At 42.6% G+C, this 21,226-nt stretch overlaps 1 long non-coding RNA gene across 2 annotated transcripts; it reads left to right on the forward strand.

Moving 5' to 3' along the window:
- The first annotated feature begins 1,463 nt into the window (after positions 1–1,463).
- On the forward strand, positions 1,464–18,168 carry LOC131481682 (uncharacterized). 2 transcript variants are annotated; one of them, XR_009246503.1, is made up of 4 exons: positions 1,464–1,529; positions 6,371–6,459; positions 14,845–14,928; positions 18,105–18,168. It is a non-coding gene; the product is annotated as an uncharacterized LOC131481682 (long non-coding RNA). The 2 variants fall into 2 exon arrangements; XR_009246502.1 differs by lacking the exon at positions 18,105–18,168 and adding an exon at positions 16,286–16,482.
- Positions 18,169–21,226: the final 3,058 nt, after the last annotated feature.

The following is a 21,226-nucleotide window of genomic DNA, read 5'->3' on the forward strand; positions in this document are numbered from 1 at the left end:
CAGAAATAACTAGAGGAAATGAGAAGCAGGTGTGGGAAGACTTCCCTGAGCAATGCCAGGGCTTCCTTTTAATTCAGCTGTGAATGGCCTGCCTCTGCCTCCCAGCCCTGCTGTTCACACACATGGAGGTCAAGGTATTAAAGTCAGCCCAATATGCTCCAATTAATTTCTTTTAGAACCCAGCCTTGCCAACAGGATACCATGAACTTCTGGCAAAAGCAGCTTTAAATCTCTGTGACAGGAAATATAATTTCTCCACAGACAACAACAACAACAAAATGGTTGGCACATAAGCTTATGAGTTACATCTTCATGGAGTCTGATGTATTTGGTTTGCTGATATTATCAACTACAAATATGCCATGAATAGTTGGTAATGTCTCTTGTTTGAGGACTGCCACCTGCAAAAAAGGAAAGGGGAGGTAGATCTGAGGCTATACTCCTTTTCCTTCTCCTAAAAGAACCCCTTACACAACCCTTTTAGTTCTTTGAAAGTTGGGAGTTGGCCAAGAATTAAAATCTAGTTAGCATCTTCTTTGAATATTTGAACCAGAGCATAATGCACGCAGAGAAAAAGTGAAAAGCAGCCAATTCATTGGACAAGAGTCCATCGGTATCCCTGTTGTAGCTTGGTGCTCGCTTTACAACTCATCTCTGAGATTACCCTGTGGCTGTGTCGGTGGACAAAGAGGACCAGGAAATGGGTTGGAGGCCTACTTCCACCCACTTCCTGGTTACTGACCTCTGACAAATCACTGAACCTCTGTGTAACTTGATTTTCCTATCTGTAAAATGAAAGCCTGAACTAGATAATTCCCAAGGTCACTTTCCGCTATAAAATTTTATGACCCTAAGTCTCTGGTTCTCTACACATGTCACTATGCTTGTGTGAACTTGCTACACTTAACTCTATAATGAACAAAAAGACCTTCAAGTGGTGTTTCAAATGATTATTTCTGGCTCTAAGAGGGTAGCCATGATCCTGATGAATGAATTTGCTCAAAATTCTTCTCCATGTAAGGCACATTAGCACAGTAGTTGTTTTGGGCTTTGATAAGCTGATAGGGTGAAAGTTTCTTTCACTAAGAAAGATCTGCGTTTCAGATGTAGTGCCTAAACACTTTCGCTAGTGATTTCACCCACTGGCTCCCTTCTCCCTTATTCAGCACTCAGTCTAACTGGACTTCACACATAGATAGCACAGTGCTCGCAAACGGATAGAAATGAGTCCAGGCTAAAGAGATAGGTTAGTACATCTGCTAATCACATACTTTTCAAGGCCAGTGTGATCTCCTTCCTGTGATTGTCATCAGAGATAAAAAGATTCAACCCACGAATCCAACATCTTCCTGAACTTAGAACTCATTTATTGTTGAGCTGAGCTTTCTGCTCTGCTCATCTTGCTCTTTGACACTGGGGCCCAAATGTCTCATGGCTGTCTTTTTTCACTTTCAGTTACTTAACAGGCTTGTAACTGTTGGAAGTAACCCTGGTGTAAGTTGTACACAAGAATGTATTGCTGGTTACAGGTATGTTTACACATGTGCCCACTCACTTTACAGGGGTTGTCAAAAATAAAATAAGCAATTTGACAACCTAAAAAAAGCAAGAGTCATGAAATTGTAGATAATCTACAATTTTAACAAACTTGTTAAAATGTTGTCTACTATTGTTAATGGAGGGGGATGCTTGTATGACATTTGCATTTATGAATGCAGATGTTAATTTTTCGACATTGTACCCAGATGACAGGAAAAGAAGTATGCTTTAATTACTCTGGTGCTAGAAAGACTCTCTCTCTTTTTTTAAAGTTTATTTCTATTTGAAAGTCATATATACAGAGAGTAAGAGCTTTCATCTGTTTATTCATTCCCCAAGCAACCGCAACGGCTGGAGCTGAGTCTATCGGAAGCCAGGAGCCACTTCTGGGTCTCCCACATGGGTGCAGGGTCCCAAGGCTTTGGGCCGTCCTGGTTTCCCAGGCCACAAGCAGGGAGCTGGCTGGGAAGCAGGGCTGCCAGCACCCATATGGGATCCCGGAGCATGTGCAAGGCGAGGACTTTAGCCTCTAGGGTACCATGCCAGACCCAACTCTCTCATTTTTAAGTAGTCATTCCTTATAACGTGAAATGCACTCAAACATTTTGTAAACTCTGAACTTCAAACAAAGTCTAACATTCAGTCTCACAGAATTTCACAGGGAGCTTACTTCTGTAATTATCTGTGACTGACAGATAGGCAACTTGTTTGTGTTGAATTTTTTCTCCTCTCAAAGTCACATGTGGACATCCTAATCCTCAAGACCTCCAAATACAACCTAATCTGGAAATAGGGACATTTGCAGTTCTCATGATTTAAGATGAGGTCATGCGCGAGGAGGGTGGGCCCCTCATCCAATGTGACTGGTGTCCTTATAGAAATAGGACATTCAGAGACAGATAGTCACCACTGTGACAGTGAAAGCAAAGATTAGGACGATACCTGCGCAAGCCAAGGACTGCCAAAGATGGCCAGCAGTCCCAGAAGTCAACAGAACGGAATGCAATAGAGTCCCCTTCCCAGCCCAGAAGCAGCCAACTTCACTGTCAGGCTGAGCTCAGATTGCCAGCCCCCAGGATAACACGATCAGGATAGCTCTAGAAATTAATTACAATAACCACATTCTGAACATTTCTTCCAGACTTTTCTTTAATTTTCCGGAAAAAAATGTAACAATTTTTAAAAAGTCTGTTTTCTTGTCCTGCTAACCACACACACACACACACACAACCACGCCTAAACACCAAGATATGTGTCTGAACTTGGCCCCGTTGAGAGAGGCTGTTGGGAATGCCCCGGAGACCATGCTGTAATAGCAGACGTCAACAGTGATGGTGCTTTCACTCCCAGTCTTGAATTAGTAAAAGAGGAAGAAAAAAAAAGAGAACACTTGCGTATTCATTGGTTTAGGCCCAGTCATGATTCCTTTAAAGATGCTGCCAATAGATTTTAGTCATTCTCTGGCAAAGATTTCTCTTCAACCGCAAACATTACATAGTTGCTGAATGAGTCACCTCCTTGAGTAATCTAATGCCTTGACCAGTACATGCCTGCTGCGTACAGCACATGGTGTCTTGGGCTGTGTGTTCTGTTTTTTTGTTCCATTCTCTAGGTCGTCTTTAACACTTCCTTAAAGGGATGGTTAAATATTCACCATAAATCCTTGCAGGACACATCTCACTGAGTCAGCGGCATGGGAACTGGCGAGTCATCAAGATCCAAACTGTTCAGCGTTTATTACCATCTCTTACCGGAGCTCAGCTTTATGTGACCTTGTTATTGCAGAAAAAGTAATACATATGGACTAGAAATGTTTTCTCCTTGAATGTAAGCCTTGGGCTAAAAGTTTCAGGGGAAAACAGAGAGAGGCTGGAAAGATGCAGGGAAAAGGCGACAGAGGAGCTCAGCCTTCCCCAGCATCAGCCAGGCCCCAGCAGGAGCACCCTGTGACAACGACAGGAAGAAAGCAATGGAATGACCACCAAAAGTGACAGAATGTGGCATTTCTGTCAACAAAGAGGGAAGCCAAAAAGCTTCTATGCTTATTTTTGCATAAGTCACTTTTGAAAGTGTGACTTAAACATATTTTCCCTCTTGACGTATTATAACCACAAGACTCTTTGTTCTTTAACCGAGAAATATTTTATTTTCCGAGGCTGCTAAATTGAAGCATTGTGAATATATACCATTTTCTTGGGCAGACAGTCTATGAGTGTCTGGCCAACTCTTCCTGAGTTCCATTTTCTTTCTTTTTCTTTCAAACGCTTAACTAATTTGATTCTTCCATGAGTGGGTATTAATATTATGAAAATAGACATTGTAGAAATGAAAGAAAAGTTCTTTAAATCCACCATGAGGATGCCACCCTATCACCTAACCTTCCTAAATACAAGGAAAAGAAAGACACCAGGTTCAAGTGTGACTGCTTGATACGACTATTCATAACTCACCTTTGTAGGGTAATTCACAGCTCTCACAAAACCCACTTCATTCTCAAAATGGCCCCAAGAGCCAGACGAAGAGCCCGCATAGCCAGCAGAGTCCCCAGCCTGTGAGGGAGGTGATGGGGCCACAGATGCTTGGTTCAGTACTCCTGGCTTCCCACCCTGCTAAGACCACTTGCCCTGGTTTGTGGCTCAGCCACTGGCCACAGAGAGCATTGTAGTTAACTCACCATCAAACTCCTCTCTGCCTAAAGATTCCTAACTAAGGCAACAAACTTGAAGCCTCTCTCTTCTCATCTACAAAACAATTCAGCTCTCAGTTCCCGAGTCAAGCATCATCAATAAACTTGAAAGTGTGATAAAAATTCCTTCTTGAGAAACTATGTGACCCTGGAACTGCCAAAGACTCCAGACCACCAAAGCAATCTTAGAAAAAAAAAGATTATAAGGCTGGCACTGTGGTATAGTAGGTTAAGCCTATACCTGGAGTGAATCAGTAGATGGAAAACCTTCCTTCTCTCTGCAATTCTGCTTTCTGTAATTCTGTGTTTCAAATAAAAAAGAAAAAGAAAAGTGTAAGTGTTGGGAAAAAAAGTGTGGACAGAATGGAACCATGTACATTGTTGGTGGGCATGTGAACTGGTAAGGACAGCACAGAAAACTACATGAAGGGTCCCATCAAAAATTTCAAAATAGCTTTTCAGCACAATCAGTAGTTACAAAAACATGGAAGCAGCCAAAATGCCCATAAGCAGAGGATTGGATAAGAAAGCTATGGTTCATCTACTCCATGGAATACTACTCAGCTATTAAAAAAAACAAAATGCAGTTCTTTGTGGCCAAATGGGTCAAACTGGAAACCATAATGCTAAGGGAAATGAGCCAATCCCAAAAGGTTAGATACCACATGTTTGCCTTAATTTAAGATGATATGATGTTATGTATAACATGTTATGTTATGTATGTTATATGTTGTGTATAAACTAAAATTGAAATGTCAATGAGGTAATCACAGAAGGTGGTTAAGATCTCGCATTTATTTTTAACATATTGGTTACTCATTACTATGTCAACTCCATAATGATGTAAATTTTTGCTGATGGTATGTTGGAGCTTTTAATTGATCGGGATGATACTCTGCTGGCTCTGTCTTCAGACCAGAGAGGGTATGCCTAAGAAGCCGTTGAACTTGACTGGACAATAAGATGCTGGACTCTATGTTCGGTATATGCTTGCAATGAGTGAATCTCAACGGAACTTGAACTGTGGTTATGCAACAAGGTGGAGGAATCCACCATGGTGGGAGGGTTTGGGGAGGGGTGGGGAGAATCCCAGTACCTATGAAACTGTGTCACATAATACAATGTAATTAATGAAAAAAAATTTCAAAATAGAACTACCATACAACTCAACTTTCCTGAGTATGTACCTGAAGGCACCCTTCTTCTGAGCGGACACTCAAAAGAAATGAAATCAGCATTTCATCAAGATACCTATGTGTCTATGTTCATGCCAGTATTATTTACAACAGCCAGCATAGGAAGACAACCTACGTCTGCCAACAGATGTGTGAATAAAGAAATGGTAGTGGATCAGGCAACTGTCTGACCTAAGGCTATAACACCCATGTGCCATATATGAGTGCCCAGGTCGGAGTCTCATCTGTGTTTCTGCAATGTGCATCCTGCAGACAGCAGGTGATGGCTCAAGAATTTGATCCCTGTCACCCTCACAGGAGAACTGGATTGCCTTGCTGGCTCTGGGCTTCTGCCTAGCCCAGTCCCAGGCAGCGCGAGTTTTGGGGGAACGAATGCCTGCATAGGTGTACTCTTTCTGTCTATCGCACTCTTTCTCTTTCCGTTTCTTACATAGAAATAATTAAATATTTTAGAAAATATTTTGTCACATTAAAAATTAGGAAATTTAGTAGACAAATGTGATGGAATATTGCTTAGTCTCCTAAAAGGAGATCCTGCCATTTGTGATAGTTATAGATGAACATGAAGAATATTATGCCAAGTGATAAAAGCCAGACACAGGAGGAAAACCACTGCATGATCTCCTATGCAGAGCCTATGAAACAGTCATGTACATAAAAACAGAGAACAGCGGTTACTAGAGTGCTGTGATTTGAGCATGACTTGGCTCTCCAATACATATGGATGTTAAGACTTCAGTCTTTTAACAGTTCGTGGGTTGCTGTTAAATGGTTGCTGGATTGAGGGTGGAGGCTCTATCCAATTATGGTGTCTGGGAGGTCTTTGGGCCATTAGAAGCTTGCCCTTGATAGTTCTCATGACAGAGTTGTTTATAAAGCTAAGCTGAGTCTTCTGTCTCTCTTTCTTTCTCTCTCTCTCTCTCTCTCTCTCTCTCTCTCTGCTTCCTAGCTCACCAAGCGATCATGCCTTCAGCCATCACCCTCATCAGACACCAGCTTAATGAACTTGCTGGTATTGGACTGTGACTCTCCAAAATTGTAAGCTAAAATCAATGTGCTTGCTCTCTCAGTAGCTCCTCTTGACATTTTAGTTAAAACTGACTAATGCTTAGGAGCACAGAGGTGTGGGAGTGAAATGAAAAACAGGTAGGCCAAAGGATACGAAATTGCACTGTGTAGGATGATGAAGTCTAGAGACCTAATATCATCCTGAGGACTAAATTAATATTGTTCTACATATGGGAAATTTGCTAAGAAAGACTGCAAATGCTTTTATCACATGCACAGAAAATGACCATGTGAGGTGACATACACAAGGGTACTTCAAAAAGTCATGGGAGAGTGGAATAACAAGTTTATTTTGGTGCAAAAGTGTATAAAATCTATGTGTGGTTTTTTTCATGAACTTTTGAATACTCCTCACGTATTAATTTGCTTGACAATGGCGGTATCCCTTTATGTATAGAAAAACCATGTTGTACCTTTTATTTTATTTTTTAATATGTTTTTATTTTGAATTTTGAATTATGCAGTACAATTTCATATAGGCTGGGAAGAGGCAGAAGTGAGCATTTCCTTGAGTGGTTAAGACATAGCTCACGTCAGAGTGCTGAGTTCACTGTTTGGCTCCGACTTCTGATTTTAGGTTCCTGCTAAGGCAGCCATGATGGCACAAGCAATTGGATTCCTCCCCCCCACATGGAGATCCGGATCCAGTACTCTGCTGCCAGCTGCAGCCCGACCCAGCCTCACACATTTTAGGTATTTGTGAAACAAACAATATATTGGAATTCATCCTATCGCTGCCTTTCAAAAGAAGATTAGAACAAGATAAAGAAGGTATATTGCAAAATACATGAGGTTTTTTTTCTTTTTCTTCTTTTTGATCAGCCTCAGGTAAGTTTCTTAATACTTATAAGACTGGGTTTCCTTATCAGTAAAGTGAGGAGAGTACTAGAACATTTCGCATCACATTGTTGCTAAAGAGTAAAGATGTCCAGGCCAAGCAGCTGGGCAGAGCAGGGACATAGCAAATCCCAGTGCGTCTTTAACTGGTAAGGTCATCTACATTGGATCCTGGTTTCTTACCAGCCTGAGTGAAAGCAGCTGAGCAAAACCCAAGGGAGTCTATAGACCCCGTGTTATAATCCTGTCTGTCCAGGCTCTTGGCTTGGACAGCCATGTCAACTCTGTACTCCCCATAAAGACATTCTTGGAAGCGTTCCACTTACATTGGGTTTTGCAAGAGTAACATCCAGGCTCACAGCCAACGATCAGCCATGGAACCAGGTCATTCTTCTTTTGCTCCTCTTGCACCAGATTTCAGGGTTTGGTTGGAAACATCACCGCTACCCTGGCACTGATCTGCAGAAAACCCACACCTCGATTTTCCTTCTTGGAGAGGAGCAATGAGACAGTGCTCCCTCCAGGGCATCAGGCAGCAACAGAGCCAAGCCATAACACACGCAAGGCTAAATCCTCTCATGTGCTAACTAGGAAAAGCCAATTCAAGTTGTCATCGGGTGAAGGAACGCAAAACCCAGCAGCGTTCCTGACATTGCATTGGCACTTGAAACAGGCTGGGGTGGAAGACATAAGTAACTTGGTGTCCTCCTGATTGGGTTGGTGTCTGATCACAGCTTTGAAGAATGTTTCAACAGGAAGAGCAGAATAAACACCGGCACAAACTAATCTCCCCATCTCATCAGTCTCTGGCTATGTACACTACCTCTTCATTTCATCAGGCAACTACATTTTCTGTGACTTAGATCATCTGAATATATGTATCTTGACACGTTACCAGAGGGTCAGATAAATTACACATATCAACACTCACATGAATGGAAACTGTGTGTTTTCAGGTACGGTGGAGGTATCGGGGCCAGTTCCCCAGACACTGCGACGTCTCAGTGGTTTTTAGAGAGGAATGAAACTTAAGCTTGAGACAGTGAACGCAGATGTACGCTCCCTGAAATGCTGGCGTGGTCTTGTACTTGACATTCCAGAAGAAAAAATGTGCTAATCACTCTCAAACATTTTATTTTCTCCTTAATTCTTTCTCCCGGGAGGTCTTATAGGATGTGTTATTCAGATCTTGGACTTCCAAGCCCGTCTGTTTGGATTTTTTTCAAAACCTAAAAATGGGAATGTATGACTTGCTATTGCATGGGGTGAATTCACTCTGAAGGCTTATTAAGCGCCTGCAACCCAAAAGGCACCCCTGCAAGGCAGAGTGGCTGACACCCTAAAGCCTCGCTCATCTACAAACAATACTGAAGGCCAACTACAGAGCACTCAAGATGCAAATTTGAATCAAGTGTATCGTTATTTCCTTGATTTATGGACAAGTGTGTTGGGGGGTGTAGGCATTTCGATAAGGAATTACAATGCAATGCAGAAAGTACAAACTTGGTGGCAGACCTGTGGATTCCTCTTCCCGCACCTTGCCTGCTGAAAACGTAATGGACGTGGTGGTAAACCTGGAGTACCTCCCGGGAAAGCTGCTGTCAGGACTCCAGCCGCTCTGGGCATTCCCCAGCACAGCGTTGCTTCCCAGCCCTGGATGGAGCCATTCACACAGCCCAAGTGCCAGAGATCCTCAGCTCCATACATGCGCATGTGGCTCTTTGTGCGTGTTTGCACTCCTTCTCCTAAAACCCATAGAATCTCCTTGTGGCTCTACAAAGAGCAGCCTTTCTCCGTGTCATCTTGTTCTTCCTCTGCTTTTTCTTTCATTTCCCCAGGTCCACTGGCTTTTGTGACTTCCTCTCCCCTTGTTGTTCCGCTGCTGCTCTCCTCTCGTCATCTGGGAGCTGCTCCAGGTGACTTCTTTTTTTTTTTTAATTTTTTTTTAATTCATTGATTACATTGTATTATGTGATAGTTTCGTTGGAACAGGGAATCACCCCACCCCTCCCCACGTCCTGGTGACTTCTTGTCAAAGTGCTGACTCCCTAAGATCTGCCCAGCTAGGCCTGTGGCAGTGGGGGTGAGTCTGCTACACAGCCAGGCCTGGGCACCTGTAGCTTCTGGAGACATGGATTCAAGCAACTGCAGTTCAAATACGATTGGGAAAAGAAACTGCCTCTACTGAGCATATACAAACTTTTTTTTTTCTCTTGTCATTATTCTCTATACAATACTGTATGGTGACTATTCACACAGTATTGGCACTGCGTTGGGTATTCTAGGTCATCTAGAGCAGTGTACAAGGGAGTGTGTGTAGGTTCTGTGTCAGCACTGTGCTCTTCTATATCGGGGACTTGAGCACCTGCAGCTTTCAATATTTGCCAGTGCCATTCAGCTATGGAGGGATGGCTTGAATATTGCAACACTGGAAGTGTTTGATGTGACCATATTTATGCTGAGTATTTTGGGTAGAAAACAAAAGTCTGTGGGCAAAATATCTCTCCTTTTAAGACTGGTATAATAAGTTCACGAAAACCTGCACAGAGCCTTTAGCCCTTTAAACTTGTAAACTTGACCCAAATGAAAACATTAAGAAAATTATGTCCTTCGGAGTGCTTCCTCCCTGCCTCATGATGTTAACATTTCTGGAAAAATCGAGACATGGGGAATTCTATGTACGAGATGAGCTAAGCCAAGGGAAGGGCATGCATCACTTTTTGTGGCCTCTCGGTCGGCTGCTGTGGCTTTAGGGCGCTTTGTCTCCAAGTGGGCAAGACAAGAATGCCATGTGGCTGCTTTTCCCACAGTTTTGTGAGCCAAGCACAGCAAACCTTCTTCATTTGTGCATCCCACTGTAATCTCTTGGTAGAAGATCTATATTCCCAAAGGTCTCAATTTGAAACATGGATTTAGAACCCCAGTCTAGTTATCTGGAAGACACGCAGGGTGCTGCATAGCTGCACTGACCCCAGGCCCCTGAAGCCAGGTGGTTCTGCTCCTCTGTGTGTGGTGGGCTCAGAGGTGATGTTGGGGTCCTGAGGTTGTGGATATGAACACAGACTCAAGTCTGGCTGGCTGCAGCCTAATCATGGCTCCTTCACTTCCCAACATGACCTTGAACTTGTGACTGAATTCCTCTGCGCCTCGGTTTCCTCTCTGTGGAATCAGGGAGGAAGGACAATAACGGGTCCCTGTAGTCCTTGTAGGATCTGAGTATTTCTGAAGTTCTGAAAGCCATGTCTGGTGCGAAGGAAGCAGCTGAGTGTATGTTTGTCACTTGATTGCCAGGTCTCCAAGGGAGTAGCAGCATGGCCGTCTGTATTGGATGTGAATCAGGGAGTGCCAGTATTTATTACACTGACACCTCAAGTCTCATAGTCCTGAGCCCTCAGCACAAGTACTCAAAAAGACCCCATTTCATTGCTCCACCATCCCGAGGTAACAACACGAGGCAGAGGACACTGCTGAGCCATCTCCATGCCCAAAAGGAAGCGACCCAACAACAGTCCAGGGTAGTGTCACTGCCTTCCTGATGCTCCCTCTCAGGCCTTGGCTGTGGGCCAGTGGCCAGACACAAACCCCATGAGACACGCTTTCTCCCAGACGCCAAAGCTTGGAGAAACCCACAGTTCACCAAGACAGTTTGCTCAACCCTAATTAGGAATCTGATTGCTGGTTGGCCTTGCACAAAGGACTTTTAATTAGGGCTGCGAATGCTTAGAAAAATCCACTTGGCAAGTTGACTCCCTCTCTCTATCTCTTTTTTAACATCTTGCCAAGATCATAAGGAAAGAGAGAGCTTAATTACAGTTGGTGTATATATCTTTAAGAAAAAAAATACATTAAGTGCTTTAAAATAGGCTCTCTTGGCTCTGTGATCACAAGGATTTTACTCACTTCTTATCCCTGATTGGTCTCATTCTCAGTTACAGATGAATCAGACACATTTTGAGCAGCTTTAAGATTTGCTTTTCATCCGCAGCCAAGTAGGCAAATGGCAGTGAATTCACAAGCTTTTCCAAATGATCTCATAGGCTGCTCTGGCTCCACTTTGGGGCCGTTTGCCCTCTGCGATGCTGTTATCTTAAACACGCCCGCCTGCTTGTGTCCGAGTGTGGTGCAAGGCGCTGTGCTCCTCTCTAGAAGGCAAGCCTGAGCCCCTTCACATGTGCACATGGCAGCTGGGAATCAAAGAAGGAGAACAAAAAAGAACACATGAAAGTGCCTGAGCCAGAAAGGTGGGCCTGGCGGGGGAGAGGGGGAAGGGATAGGGTCTCAGAGACAGCTGCTGCTGTCCTTAGATCCTTGGCAATAGTTTTGTCGTCTCCTGAGGCATTGGCCACCCTCTCATTAAGTCATCCAGCCTGCAAACAAATGACCCAAGCTCCTTTGCCATCCATTTGAATTTGGCCTTGGCAGTCAGTGGCCTTTTCATTATTGATAGGACATTCTGATATTGCTGTGGAGCAGCTGGCCCCAGTTCTCAGGTGCTCGGGGTGTTAGGGCAGTGCAAAGCACCCACTCGGTTGCCGGAGATTTTTCCCATTGAAGTTTGCCCTTCACTACTCCTTTAGTCTCTGCGTTTTGTTTCAAGTCTTTGTGTCTTGGTGCTAAGGATCTCTTTCATCTCATCTCAGGAACCTGAAGCTCTGCTATTGAATTGCATTTCTTCCCTTACTATATTTATGTTTGATGCAAAAAATAAGAAGCTGAGGAGAAGCAGAAGAGGCTGTCACTTGCTTCAGAAAGGATATGTCGATCATCCTTGCACCCCATCCAGCTCTTTCACACTGTTAAAGGCAATGCTTCTGTGTAGACTCTTGAGTTTGGCTCTATGGAGTTATCTTGCAATTTCAGGTGCCTCTCTTCCCTGCTCAGAGCCCACTGCCTTTTGACTTAAGAAAACCAAAGGAGGAGGGGACCAGGATGCCTGGAAATGGTTCCTACCACCCAGCACTCTGATTACTACGATACACTTTCTTACACAGACTGCTTTCTAAGGTCACTCTGATTCTGTAGTAGCAGCTGCAACAGATTCATTTAATGACTTTATGGTGAGTGTCACTGGATTTAAAAAAAAAAAAACTTCCTATCAAAGAAAACATTGGAAGGAGAACAACTTTTTAATTCATGCCAGGTGAATTTCCCAGAGATTTGGCTGATTTATTGCACTATAGTTATTCCTCTCCTTAACATTATTTTTTTTTCTTTGCTCGTCTTAAGAGATCAGTCATCTATTTATCACTGTTACATTCTTCGCATTATTAAAAATAATCAGGTTTATGAGTTCCCTTCTTCCCCAACCACCAAGAACATGCTCTGAAACTTCACATTTGTAGGTCTGAGTGAGCTGGAGAGGAAAATATCATTATCCTGGTTTTACAGATGGAGGAATCTGAAGCCCAGGGAGGCTGTTTTGCCTTAAGGTGAAAGTGTTGTTTTAATCCTAGACTTTTATTTTTATCTCTTCAAATTTCTTCCTGAGGGTGGTAATGAGCTCAGAGAATTCATCAGGATGAAACCTTGTCTGAAGTCTTGTTTATAAAATTATTTCAATAAAATCCACAATCAGATTGGCTGGGGCGGGTCTTCAACCCGAGTGGCTTCCCTAATGAGCACACGCTCATCAGCGCAGGGAGCCTCCTCGTTAGGAGCCGGCCGCTCCCACACTTTGTCAAGACGGGTAGTGGGGGCTGGTGGAAACTTATTAGTAATAAAGAGCAGGGCCTTAGGAGCTTTTATACTAGGATCTGGATTCTTTTTTCATTTGTTTAATTATTTAAGAAGTGAGGGTGGAAAATGTTTGTGGAGCAGCTAATAATGTGACTTCAGAGAGGAACGTCTTTGGCACATCCTGCTCATTAGCTCCCAAGACCACTTGAAGTTGGACTTGCCTCATTTCGCTGCTGTGTCCTAATTTTCCCTCCTTGTAGTTGTTCTGTTTTGCCCTCCGTTTCTTCCTGGCTTCTTCAGCTACATGCTTACCCTCCACAAAAGTCACAAGGAGACTGGGTATGTTTTAAATCTCAGGAGCTGGTGTGTCTAGGTACCACACAGGTGTCAAAGGAGCTTAGGATACATAGAGCAAACCAGAGCCCCTAGACGCATGAGGCCACCCTGCAGTTCCTTTGTGAGACTAAGTTATCAAAAGACTTCGTCACCATAAGGTGGGAAAGTGCTTTGCAATGCTGAAGTTCCACTATTATTCGTGTACGTGCACATGCACACACACACACACACTATACACTACACACACAACCCCAAGTTAACTGTCCCATGGAGACACTGCAATGGAATAAAGGCACATCTAGTTACACCTCACTATAAACTGCCTTGCCTAATGGAAGTGCAGCTGCTCACAGTTGTGCTTCAAACATCCAGCGTCTTGTCTAAATGTGTCTTTGGATGCAGATGGAGAGATGGTTCATTTCCATTCCCATTTTGGTCATTTCTAACAACACGTGTAGTTTCCCAATAAAGCCTCTGGTTTGCGAATGATAAGGCAAGTCATATTCATTGAGTCACTGTCAATAATTTAGAAAATAGGAAACAAAGTATTGTGAGGAAAATTACATTTTCTGCAATTATATCACCCAGGTAATCAAAGTTAGCATTTGGTCCAGATCATTCCACTCATTAAAATTTGCCTTTTTTTTCTCTTTAGGATTAGTATGAATGTAATTTTGAACCTACTTTTCTTTTCCATTCAGTGTTATTTTTGATCATTCTCTCATGTTATTAGTCTTTGAAAATATTTTTACCAGCTGTTCAAATCTCACTGTCTGATACACTTGATTTATGTATTCATCTCTGTTAGACATTTAGGCTGCTCTACCTTGTAGTTATCACAAAGAGCTGTGTAATGCACGTCCCTTTATAGCACTCTTTCCCCACACATCTATTTTTGGAAGGATAGACTTTTCAAATGGAACTAATGAGGTAAAGCCTGTTAACATTTTGAAAGTCCTTGGTATCTGTTTTCAACTTGCTTTCTAAAATCATAACAGTGAATTATAGTAACCATCAATCTGAATCTCCGAGTTCCTTTTTAACCTTACCAATTGGTTAGATTCACTTTGGTAAATGGCATCTTATTAATGCTAATTTTTATTTATTTCATAATAATTGATTAATATCTTCATTGAGTTATATATAATGTATATACTACATAATCACAATTCAAAGATTTTTAGTAAATGTATACAGTTATAAAACTATTACCAATTTTAGAATAATTTTAGGACAATGTATTTTACAATGACTTCCAATATTTACCTTCTCAGATTTCCTTGATAGTTCAGCCTTCTGCTGATCCCATCCCAGGACTACCAATGATCTGCGCTCTGTGGAAGATTTTCTCCAATGGACATTTCACAAAGGAGAAATGATCCATAGCATTTTGTGTCTGCCTTTTCTCATTTAGCACATCCTTGAGGTTTTTCTTGTAACAGCATGTACGTTTTATGGCTGTATTCTTTAGTCTTCAGACATTCCTTTTATTTACCTCTTCAACAGGTGATGGGCAGCTGGATCACGTTCATTTGGAAGCTGTTGTGAACAATGCAACAGTAATGGTGGCATAACATCCTACGCTGGCATGTGAGTCTGTGTGGACACAGATTTTCAGTTCTCTTGGTAGATTCCTGGGAGTGGAACAGCTGGGTTCTCTAGCCTCCAGAATGTTCATTAACTGGTGATTGGATAAACAAAATTTGGAAGATTTCACACTTCACTTATTTTCCTGAATGGTTTACAAATCATAGAAATCCCACGTCCTCAGAAACTGAAAAATTCCTCGGTAAGCTGCAAGAACTGGAAAGTTCTTAAAAAGGGATTTTTAATGACTTTTTCAATTCCTTCTCAGTGATACTGATCTGTTCACATACAAAGGTAATTCAACCTTTAGCAGCTTTCCCCAGAAACTCATCCACTTCATCAATGTTTTCAAATTACTAACAGGAATATTTTTCCACTTAAATATTCTCTGGAATATATTCATATCTCCTTCCCCATGTCTGTATTCCAAGATTAATAGATGAAAAGTAATTCTACTTCTTAAGCCTAAAAAAATTAAGTGTGTTTGGATTTGTAAAATATATTTTGATATTTTAGTCATAAATTACATATTTATCTTTAATTACTTCTGCTTTTTAAAAGCTTTCCATTTCCCCCCTTCTAATCATATGTTTCTTCATTTTCATTGTTTCTGGTTTAATAATGAGTGTGCATGGAGCTCTCAGCATACCTCTGTGTGGCAATCTGGCTACAATTCATGAATGATTATCAACAATAGGACTAATATTATTTTCTAAATAATTGTGACTGTGGTGTTGATTTTCTTTTTATGCATACATGTAGACCATTGTTTTTTACTTCCAAGTGAGTGAGAATTCAGAATTTCATATTTAGTTAAACAAGCTTTTGTTGGTTTTTTTCTAGTTTTGTTGCAGTTTAGAAAAGAGTTTTCCCTACGATCTTAGAAATTGTTTGTTTTGCCTAGTGTTTCAAATAATACCTCAAGAAAGGATTGTTATTTTTTGTGCTCTGGAACACAATTCAGTATTTGCTGATTAATGAATTTTAAAAATTATAGTACGATTATAGTGTTTATGTGTTGGTGTTCCTTATATTTCTCTCCTGTTGCCAATTCTGGAGTTTAAATCTGATATAACCATTTTTTCTCTTTCATCATCTCCTTTATTTCTATTTGTTTTTCTTTCTTATGTTTAATAACGTGCTTTCATTACATGACTTTGACCACCATAAGATCTTCATTCTGCATTATACTTTTTCTCAAGATGGAAGTCCAAGAATTGCTTTGCAGTAAATTCTTCCTCTGTGACTAACATTCTTTTCTTTTTATTTGCATTTTTTTGAAAAATACCTGACTGTCATTTTATCACTGTGATTCATTAGAATTGATTTCAATATTTATTGGTGTCTTCCTTGACTTCAGGATGAATGCGTGTTCACCAAGAAATTTTGGCTACCACAGAAAAGCACACCAACATCCAGAACCCAGACTTTCCTCCTTTCCTTCCCCCTCCTTTTTTATGCTTTCTTTGATATCCTCAGAGAAAAGCAGAAGAGCCTACACTAGGTCCTGCAGATCACAGACCAAATAAACCTGAATCTGTGCCATTCCACAAACCAGAGCCAAAGGGACAAAGTTCTCAGGAAAGCAGCCCTTGCTTCTGTTTCATTTCATGAAATCCCAAACAACAAATTGCATTTCCCACTTACCTACAGTGGGAGCACAGAAATAAAATCATCAGGTTGCTAGGCTGTCCAAGCAAGAATGCCTTGAACTGACTGTTGTGAACGGAATGAAGCCAGGGTGGTTCCCTTGTCAGGAGGTCAGAGGAGGCAAATGTAGGGCCCACCATGAGAAACAAAACCCAAGCTTCAGCAGGGGCCCGTGGTGCGTGTGCCTGTGAGTGTGTTTGCACGCGTCAGTGAACCAAGAGGTTAGACAGTGGTGGCAAGAACTGACAGCAGTCCCGTGGTCTGCTGAGGGTAAGCAGATTGCCAGCAGCTCCGGCTGCTTCCTTCCAGACATCTCCGGAGGCCCGAGAGATGGTGGTTCTTAGAGTCACCTCAAGTCACCTCAAGTCCTGTTTGCTGGGAAAGCAAAGTCCAGGGCTTCCGCAAAGTTGTGCTCCTGTTCCAGAGGGTCTGAAATAGGCTCTTTAAGGCAAGGTTCGAGAACTGACTGCCCCTAACATCAAAGCAGAGCTTACTTAAGTGTCTGTGTGATGACTCATCAAATCCATGAAGGCTCTCTCTCTCGCTCTAATAGCAGGGGCAGCATGTTAAGTTCCTGCAGGAATATATGATATTGTTTGGATCCCCATCACCCCATGTTGGTTTGTCCCCAGTTTTTGTGCAGGGACTGTCTCAGCTTTCCTTCCCCTGAGTCTGCTCAGTGAATACTGTTGTGGTTTTGGTTTTTGTTATCTGTTTGTTTGTTTAATTGGGAAGTCAGATTTGCAGAAAGAAGGAGAGACAGAAAGATCTTTCATCTGCTGCTTCACTCCCCAAGTGGCCACAACAGTCAGAATTGAGCTCCGATCCGAAGCCCAGAGCTTCTTCCAGATCTTCCATGCAGGTGCAGGATGCGAAGGCTTTGGTCCATCCTCAACTGATTTCCCACAAGCAGGGAGCTACATGGGAAGGGAACAGCCAGTATGCCAACTGGTGTCCATATGGGGTCCTGTTACATGCAAAGGCGAGGATTTAGCCACTGGACTATCACACCAGACCCGTGAGTACAGTTTTGATGGAGTGGGCCAGATGACATGTGACCCAACTGTTGTTGCCAGTGAAAACATCTGAGTTCTTTGTCAAAAACGACTGGATCGGGATTGGAAACAGCCCCATTCACAGCTAGGAAGGTTTGCTGCATAAAGTGGGCCACCTCTTCTCCAGGGCTGGAGCCTCCTTTAAGAGCCTGAGAATGAAAACACACGTAGGAGAGCAAGGCTGAGTTCAGATACTGGGAGCAGCCAGCTAAACGCCTGGACTTTCTGCTTTGTGAAACAATGATTTACATTGTTTGTTTAACCCAGTTTGCATTCCAAGTGCCACAGGCTGTGTGGGCTAGACAAAAATAAATAAGGCTAAAGAGCTGATAAATTATAAATAAGATGTTTGATTATCAACAAGAATAACAATAACACAGGGCAAAATATTATATACTATTGGTTTGGTGCTTGCTCAGTGCTAGACACTGTGCTAATCTCTCTGTGCATGCTTTTATTTCATTTTCACAACAGCTATTTGAATGGAAATTGCAGCCTTTGATCTTGAGATGGGTAGAAGTTGGACAAGTGCAAGAGGAAGGTAGACTGAGTAGAAGAAGGAGTGAACGCAGGCTAGAAAGTGCACACACGGTTTAGGATTACTGACATTCGTGTTACTTGGGGCATGAAGGATGCAAAGGACATAGCATAGAATACAACAGGAAAGGCAGATTGAGACCAACTCACAGGGTGTTTGGAACACACAGGCACTGAATCGGAGCTATCGATAATGAGGTTTCTTAAGCAGGAAAAGAAACTCAAAAATCTACTCTCACGTAGCTTACATTTATCTGGAGGAAATAATTTTATAATGCAAAAAGTGGATATCTTTCCTAGGGCAAGAACAGAGAAGGAGAGAAATGATTAACGTAGAAACACTCTCAATTTCTGCCCCATGCTTTTCAAAGAGTTGACTCGCTTAGATCAGCAGGCAGGTGCCCTCCCCTGTGTAATTACATAATGGAGAAATAAAGCAATATAGGAGCAGTAATGTTGATCCATATAAAGAACAAGGGAGAGAGACAGAAAAGCTGAGTGTTGCTGCTTGAGGGCTTGGAATTTGGTGAGGCAAGGGGGAGGGGTCCTTCTGGAGCTGCAGCCATGCCGTGCAGAACTCTGCCAGTGACAGGGAAAGAGAGAAAAGTAAAGACTTGAGAGTCTCAGAATTCCTTGCTTGCTCCCAGGTTGCAGGTGCTGTGAGTTAGTTTCACTAGGAGCAAGCCCTGAGGTGACACCTAGACAAGAGCAGAACTGGCTGGTCATGAGGAAGGGGAGGAGTATTTTGTCTTCAGCTCAAGAGGAGACCCAGAAAGGGTTGGCACAGGCGATGTGATGAGCACCCGCCTTCCTTGAAAGCAGCACCAGCAAAGAAAATCAGGAACCAAAAATGCAGGTATGTGAAAACCACGGGAATGGGGTTCCTCCAGTGCCCTCCAAAAGTTAAACAGAATTATAACATAATGCAATGTAGCAATAGGAACTGAGGGAAGAGACTCAGGTATTAAAACAATAGCATTTAACAGTACTGTGCACAGTAGTCAAAAGGTGGAAACAACCCAAATGCCCATGTGTAGATGCCTGGAGAAGCAGTGTGGTTTATATAATGGAATATTACTCATCCTTAACGAAGAACGAAATTGTCACGGATGCTATAATGAATGAGCCATTAAAACATTATGCTCAGTCCAAACAAAGGACAACGGTGGTGTGATTCCACTGACATGAGGGTCCTAGAAGGGGCCAATTTTTAGAGACAAGAGGTATAACCAGGGTTGCTGGGCTGGGTGGAGGGTGAGTGGGGAGCTAGTGTTTAATGAGTACAGAGTTTCTGCTTGGCAGGATGGTTCGTGGTGATGGTTGCACAACAATGTGGATGGGCTTAATACTACTGCATTTTACACTTAAAACTCTTCAAATGAGAATTGCTATGAAACTTTTGCTGCAGTTTTCAAAACCACCTGTCATACACAGTTATTGAAGCTCCTCTGAAGAGTGAGGATTGACCTAGTGGCTCTCTCCGTCTAGACAAGCTCCGTTCAAAAGGTCAGGCTACCAAAATGTGGTTCTAAGAACACTGATCAATAGCCACGTGGTATAGAAGCCTGGGCAGGTGCCAAGCGCCAGGCTAACATGTGAACTCTCAAATCAGGGATGATGTGTTAACTCCAAAAACTCCAAGGCAAGGGAGAATCAGAGTTGTGATCATTGCATGGGGAGAGAGGTGTTGAGTAAACTGAGCAGTTTTTTTTAGATTTTGGCTTTCATTTTTTTCCTCTTTGCAAAATATTTGCTGCAGTGTTTGGTTTCTGCTTTTTGACAAGCAAAGTATCTCCTCCTTACCATGGCCTAACATTATCTTCCTCAATTGCTGCCACTAATAGAAGTCATCTTTAAATGTCAGCCTCGGCCAAGGAACAATATGGAATGTATGGGGACAAGTGGGCCAAGCAGCTGATTTTCTCAATGGAAAAAGACATCCCATGTTCAGATCTTGACCCAGAGTGGCACAGAATGTGACTTTGAGGTTCGTAAATAAACTTTTTTTGGCACTGCAATGTTTCCTGTTGCATCATTATATGCCTTGACAAAGAGGCGAATGCCACTCTCCGCCGATTGATGTAAAAGCCAATTTACAACCTGTTTTTCGTCATTTCTCAAGTCTTATTTTGCATGCTGTCATAGTCCTGTTTTTCAAATAGTACTTTCAAGATTTCAGCTTATGGGCCCGGCACAGTGTCCTAGCGCCTAAAGTCCTCGCCTTGAACACACCAGAATCCCATATGGGCACCGGCTCTAATCCCGGCAGCCCAGCTTCCCACCCTGCTTGTGGCCTGGGAAAGCAGTTGAGGACTGCCCAAAGCCTTGGGACCCTGTTCCCATGTGGGAGACCAGGAGAACCTCCTGGTTCCTGGCTTCGGGTCAGCTACATCTCAGGAGTGATTTATACTGTGGCCAGATTTATACTCAAAGGCTGCACCATCCAGACACATTTGGGCTACAGATGGCTAAAAGCAACAGGGTCAGGCAGTTGCTTCCATGGACTTGTGTGTCTTTATGTGAATATGTTATAGGCAACAGGCAGCTGATACTTGAAATAACAGAGATTCCATTTCCTTTCCCAAGTCTTTTGACTCCATCTCTCCATCTTTGAACCCCTTAAGGGTCTCTTGATGGTCTCTGCTCTGCTCCACTGCAGGGGGTCATCTTGGGGCAGTGCCTTGGTTATGCCAGGCCAAGAACAAACAACATTCATAGAATGTTCCAGATAACAACTATTTAGTCTGGCATTCAAGATTCTACACAATTTCACTTCTGCTTTTCTAACTTCCCTTCCCGTACTTTCCAACACACACATTATGCTCAGCTAGGTTGTCCTAGTTAGTCATTGTGCCCTGGACTTAGGTCAAGCATTTCCACTCTCCTTTTCTCCTCTTTTCTCTCCAAATCCTGCCCATCCATCACAACCCCTTTCCAGCTTCTCTCTCCTGGAAAAAAATCTCCTGGAGCTCCCTGATGCACAAGGATCTCCCCATCTGCTAACTTTTTAAAATCCTTTACACTTGTGCCTGTCATCAGAAGCTCATTGTACACTGTCT

The sequence above is a fragment of the Ochotona princeps genome, chromosome 1 (genome assembly GCF_030435755.1).
Source record: "Ochotona princeps isolate mOchPri1 chromosome 1, mOchPri1.hap1, whole genome shotgun sequence".
NCBI lineage: Eukaryota > Metazoa > Chordata > Mammalia > Lagomorpha > Ochotonidae > Ochotona > Ochotona princeps.